At 44.9% G+C, this 6,000-nt stretch overlaps 1 protein-coding gene across 5 annotated transcripts in view; it reads right to left on the reverse strand.

Annotated features, from left to right (window-relative positions):
- Nucleotides 1-5,679, reverse strand: part of Fam172a (family with sequence similarity 172 member A) — a 456,488-nt gene extending 450,809 nt beyond the window's left edge. Inside the window, exon 1 of one of the 5 annotated variants that reach the window (XM_041663254.1) lies at nt 5,636-5,679. The gene's annotated coding sequence lies outside the window, so the exon portion shown is untranslated. Of the gene's footprint in view, nt 1-5,536 lie in introns of all 5 variants that reach the window. The other 4 variants (XM_041663252.1, XM_041663256.1, XM_041663253.1 and 1 more) reach the window with 4 other exon arrangements.
- Between the last annotated feature and the right edge of the window lie 321 nt (nt 5,680-6,000).

Raw genomic sequence — 6,000 nt, forward strand, 5'->3', positions numbered from 1 at the left:
GTATATGTATTTCTGATATTGATTAAGGTATTGTGATTGTGTAGTTCATTATTAAAATGTAATGTATAATTAGGAAATATAGGTTGTTGATGGATAATCATAAATAATAGTCAAGTTTGTAGTCATGTTAGATTTTCTAGATATATAGAGATATATTTTAGATAGACATTCTTCATGTCTTTCAAAGATTACAGAATAGGACATTTAAATGTTTTAATAACTTAGGACTTTTCATGACAATGAGACACTCTGCTCCTGGCAACACCAATCTACTTCAAGAGGAAGATGGGCATCGAAGAGGCTCGTTATGGAGTTTGATAGCCATTTGGGCAAGAAACTGCTCTTGCCTGGACTATTGCATAAACTGGACACAGAGAACCCGCAGAGAGAGGACTACTGAACTTGCCTAAGGTGAGATGATCTTTCGGGGTTCCTGATTCATGAAAGAGTCTGCGAGACATTCTGCAGGACACAACAGATAGTGACTGAACTGACTTTGAATTTTCCTGCTTTATGGAAATGTCTGCTGGATACCATGGGCCTGAAGGCTGAAGATGGATGCCCCAACGGTACAGAGGAACCTTGGGTGACTGTCCAGGCAGAAAGAAGTCTCTGTCATTTCTAGAGTTTTAAAAGTTGCTTTTTTCTTGTTTGCTTAGGTAGTATTGTATCTTTCTGGAGTCTTTGATGGAGTTAAGAATAGTTAGTTATAGTTATAGTTTTCTTTAGTTATGATAAAGATTATTGTAACTTTTACTTGACAACTGTTTTGTTATATGTAATTTTGCTATGTTAAAGTTAAAGCCTTTTTTTTTGTTTAAACAGAAAAAGGGGAAATGATGGAGGAAGGTCATTGGCTAATAAAGGAACTGCCTTGGCCCATTTTATTGGTTAGAAGATAGGTGGGAGGAGTAAACAGAACAGAACGCTGGGAGGAAGAGGAAGTGAGCTCAGACTCCACAGCTCTCCTCTCGGGAGCAGATGCCTGAGAGAGACGCCATGCCCCGCTCCAGGGCAGACACACTCCATGAAGCTCCGACCCAGGATGGACTAGACTAGAATCTTCCTGGTAAGACCGGTTCTCACAGATTATTAGAGATGAGTTGATCGGGATAACAGAATTAGCCAGTAAGGGCTAGGGCTAAAGGGCCAAGCAGTGTTTAAATGAATACAGTTTGTGTGTTGTTCTTTCGGGTAAAGCTAGCCGTGCGGGCGGCTGGGGTGCTGGGGACGCAGCCCCGTCGCTCTTATTACTACACTGTTTAATTTTGAAGTATGGAATGATTGTAGATAGCTAGCCTGCAGTCATATGAAGGTTTTTACCATTATAGACCTTTGGGGTTAAAAAGAAAAAAAAAATATGGTGTTTGCCATCTTAAAAGCAGTCCAGTACTTAAAAATATCACAATTAAATCTCAAAAAGTTTTACTAAATCCAGGGGTAGGTTGATCCCGAATTTCCTGAGAAACCGAAACACTGCTTTCCAGAGTGGTTGTAAAAGTTTGCATTCCCACCAGCAATGGGTGAGTGTACCCCTTTCTCCACAACCTCTCCAGCAAAGGCTATCATTGGTGTTTTTTATTTTAGCCATTCTGACAGGTGTAAGATGGTATCTTAAAGTTGTCTTGATTTGCATTTCCCTGATCGCTAAGGAAGTTGAGCATGACCTTAAGTGTCTTTTGGCCATTTGAACTTCTTCTGTTGAGAAGTCTCTATTCAGCTCAATGCCCCATTTTATAATTGGGTTGATTAGCCTTTTACGGTCTAGTTTCTTGATTTCTTTATATATTTTGGAGATCAGACCTTTGTCAGTTGTGGGGTTGGTGAAAATCTTCTCCCAGTAAGTGGGTTGCCTTTTTGTCTTAGTGACAGTGTCCTTTGCTTTACAGAAGCTTCTCAGCCTCAGGAGGTCCCATTTATTCAATGATGCCCTTAGTGTCTGTGCTGCTGGGGTTATAAGTAGGAATTATAATTCTTGTTCCTAGAGAAGCTAAATAAGAAGGTGAATCCAAAAGCAAAACACATAGGCATCCTCATGAATATTAACCTTCATCAGGCGATGAAAGGAGACAGAGACAGAGACCCACATGGGAGCACCGGACAGAAATCTCAAGGTCCAAATCAGGAGCAGCAGGAGACGGAGCACGAGCAAGGAACTCAGGACCACGAGGGGTGCACCCACACACTGAGACAATGGGGATGTTCTATCGGGAACTCACCAAGGCCAGCTGGCCTAGGTCTGAAAAAGCATGGGATAAATCCGGACTAGCTGAACATAGCGGACAATGAGGAATACTGAGAACTCAAGAACAATGGCAATGGGTTTTTGATCCTACTGCACGTACTGGCTTTGGGGGAGCCTAGGCAGTTTGGATGCTCACCTTACGAGACCTGGATGGAGGTGGGTGGTCCTTGGGCTTCCCACAGGTCAGGGAACCCTGATTGCTCTTCGAGCAGATGAGGGAGGGGGACTTGATCGGGGGAGGGGGAGGGAAATGGGAAGCGGTTGCAGGGAGGAGGAAGAAATCCTTAATAAATAAATAAATTAAAAAAATAATAAATCAAAAAAAAAAGTTTTACTAAAATCAGATCTTAAATCAACAAGCTTGAGAGAGGTCAGGGCCACAGCATTTTTCTAGCATGCATAAGGCGCTGGTTCAATCCCTGGTATTACACCTTCCCTCCAAAAGCTGGAATGGTTACCACCCCTGCCAGCCTATAATCTCAGTTATGTGTGTGGCTGTGGTAGAAGAATCACGAGTTTGAAGTCAGCCTGGATTGCAAAAAGTATTCTCAACAACTCCAAAGAAGACATGTGGCCAAAAAGCATGGTAGAAAATGTTTAACATCGATTATTATAGAACTGTGAATCAAAAGCACAGATAGTACTATATATCCAGTGATGACTATATCAATTACTGTTTTAAAAGGCTTGCTCAAGGTGTGGAGAAATATCCCGAACACTGTGGGGAAAGTAGAGCCCTGTGCATTGCGGTGAAAAGAAAAATCAGGGAGTCATTGTGGCAAACAGTATGGCAGTCCCTTAAAACCTCAGACACAGAATTACAAATAGCGGTGTCACTATAACAAATACTAAGGTAATCAACACAAAAGAGAAAAAGTTCCCAATGTCAGAGGTTTCAGTACAACTTTGGTTGGCCCTGTTGCTTTTGTAGCTGTGAAGTGGTGCACATTTGGTGGGAGCAGAAAGGAGCACACGGCACAGCAAACTGCTCATTTATTGGCCAAGAAGCAAAAGGAGGAGGAAGGGGCTAAGGCTGCAATGTCCCCTTCACGGTTATGCTCTCAATGGGCTGAAACCTCCAACCAGGACCCACTTTTTCCCCAGAGCACTTCTCTAAGAACCAAACCTTAAGATAGGAACGTTCAAGATACAAATGATTCCAAAACACCATGTAATCAATCTGTTTCATTTATGAAAACATAACCTGAAGAAATGACGGCAAGACAAATGTTTATGCACATAGCAGCATCATTTACAGTAGCCAAAACTAAAAGCAACCCAAGTGTCCACAGGTAAAAGGTAATAACACATGTATACAGTGATTATTATAGTCAGCTTTTAAAGGAAGACATTCTGACTTATGCAATAACACAGTTGAAACTTGGGGACATTATTCTGAGTTAACTAAGCCAGTGTCAAAAGGACAAATGCTGTCTAAGTACACTCATATGATGTGTCCACAGTGTCAGAGTCACAGACACAGAAAGAAGAACCACTGTAGCGAGGGGCTAAGGGTAGTTGGTAATGAGGAGTTTGCGTTTAACAGGTCGAGTTTCATCTAGGGAAGGTGAAAAGCACCAAAGACAAACGGCAGAGACGGCTACACGACAGAGTGAACATATGCTGCGCTACCAAACTGAATCCTTGCAAGTATGATGATGTTTTATGTTTGGTACATCTTACTATAGTGATAAAGTAAACGAAAAGTAAAATTGGTACAGAGGAGTATTTACTAGATGTTGGCACTACTGGGCAAACTCAATCTACCAAAAACAAAGGCAAAGGCAACGCATATTACATTTACTGACTTAATATTGGTAATTCTGCTAGAGCTCAATAAACAGCATGGAAACACCTTTAATGTGTACTGACCCAAATTCTCTCACCAGGTTCAGTTGGAGGTCAGTAAATAGGCTCTCTCATGAACATAACGAATCACTGGATATTCACTCTGCACACTGGTAAGTCCTACCCCTTTCCTGTTCCAAGTGGTAACAAGTGTTTCCACCTCAGAGGCTGTGTAGTCCCCTAAAACATACCCCACAGCCCCTCCCTAAACCCAGCCCTCTGCTCAACTACCCCTTTACAAAGAGCCTGGCAGCCTTCTCAAACCCAGCCCTCCCATCAGTCTTTCCCCGCCACTTGCTTCATTGCTCCTTATGCTCCTCACTACTTTTCTTCGCGCATTTGCTTCTGGATTGTTCTCCACCCACTGGCATAGAAGCACACAGGACTTTCTCCTTTATGCACCACTGGCTTCTCTGAACGTGGGACATTACCTGACTTACTGAAGGTGACTAGTCAACACAGTCAGAAGAATGAAAAGCTCGATACTCACAGCTTTTAAATCCTATTTCCCTCTTGGCCTGGATAGTGTTCTACCTCTTCCAAGTGCTGCTGCGGTCCCAGAGGACACACCATTGCAGCCACCTTCTCTGGTAAAGGGACCAGACTCCTAGTTTAAAACCAGGGAAAGTTTACAAGGAAGCTCCACACCAGGACTGCCGCTGGAACCCGAGTTTAGCACCTAAAGAGTGCTCAGACTCAGCTTCAGCAAGAGTGAGGGCATCAGTCCCTGTCAAGAAAGGATAAGGAACAAGGAAAAACAAAACGTTTTTGACAGTGCTTTAAGGCAAGGCCAAATCATGAACTTTACGAGCATCAGCACACAACACCTATCTAAAACCACACAAACCAAGGCAGTTGCAGGTCCAGAACACAGAACTTTCCCTACCTAACTTTCAATAAACAAATAATGCTATTTGTCTTTAAAATGCAGCCTAACACACGAAGACACAAGTTACTTGCCCCAAAAGATGGATACTTTGGAAAACGAGAAGCACAAGATGTGGGAGAAATGCCTGCTTCCAAACGTAAGTAACTTTGAGAAGAATGTCTACAGCCCACTAACGTTCACACCACAAAGCTTTGACGGCATTTCTTAACTACACTTTAACGTTGCGGTAAATGTATGCCAAAGTTTTAGCGGTTAATACTTTTCGTATAAAAACGAACAACTATAAGCAACTTCAGTCAGACAAGTGTAAGTCCCTCACTGCATCTAAGGTCTCTGGTGAGCACCAGAGCCTCAGAGGCTCAGATACAAGGCCAGCCACCCCAGGCCACACGTGTCCCTCCGGCCCTTCTGCCAGGTCTGGGACACACACAGGTCAGAGACGTGCCCAGGAGACGCTGCCTGCCTCTGACAGAGCCGCCCGAGAGCCGGCCAGGCCAGCCCCTCCAGGGTCCCGCCGCGGTGGCGGGGCGCAGAGGTGGCCAGCGCCGTCCTACCTGAGCTCCGGCCCCAGCTGCACGGCTGAGAGGGTTGGCGGGAGGAGGCGTGGCCTTCCAGCTCTCGGGGCGCTCTCCCTCGCGCCCGCCAACACTTACTCTCGGGATCCGCGCCCCGACCAAGTTCGAGTTGCACTTCCGGGGTCTGCAGGGGACTTAAACGTCATTACGCATGCGACGGCCGCAGAGCCAGCCACCCGGAAATGGGCGGGGCAGCCTCTGCTTCTGTGCCCCCGGCGCTGCGGGCGCTGCTGCTGCGGGCCGGTGTTAGTGAGGCCGGCCAACCAAGAAACCTGGTTGTGGGAGAGGAAAGTCTATATTCCCTGGGGGACTGGCATTAAGCGAGTCCCCCATGCCTTCACCCTGCCTGAATCCTCAAGATGAGACCGGAGGCCTATGTTAGAAAGATTGCATTTACCACAAATTAAGTTAATGCTAACATCCTAAAGACAGCTGGCTCAAAT

The sequence above is a fragment of the Microtus oregoni genome, unplaced genomic scaffold, assembly GCF_018167655.1.
Source record: "Microtus oregoni isolate MIOR12 unplaced genomic scaffold, Mior012 000014F_ref0000157, whole genome shotgun sequence".
NCBI classification, from domain to species: domain Eukaryota; kingdom Metazoa; phylum Chordata; class Mammalia; order Rodentia; family Cricetidae; genus Microtus; species Microtus oregoni.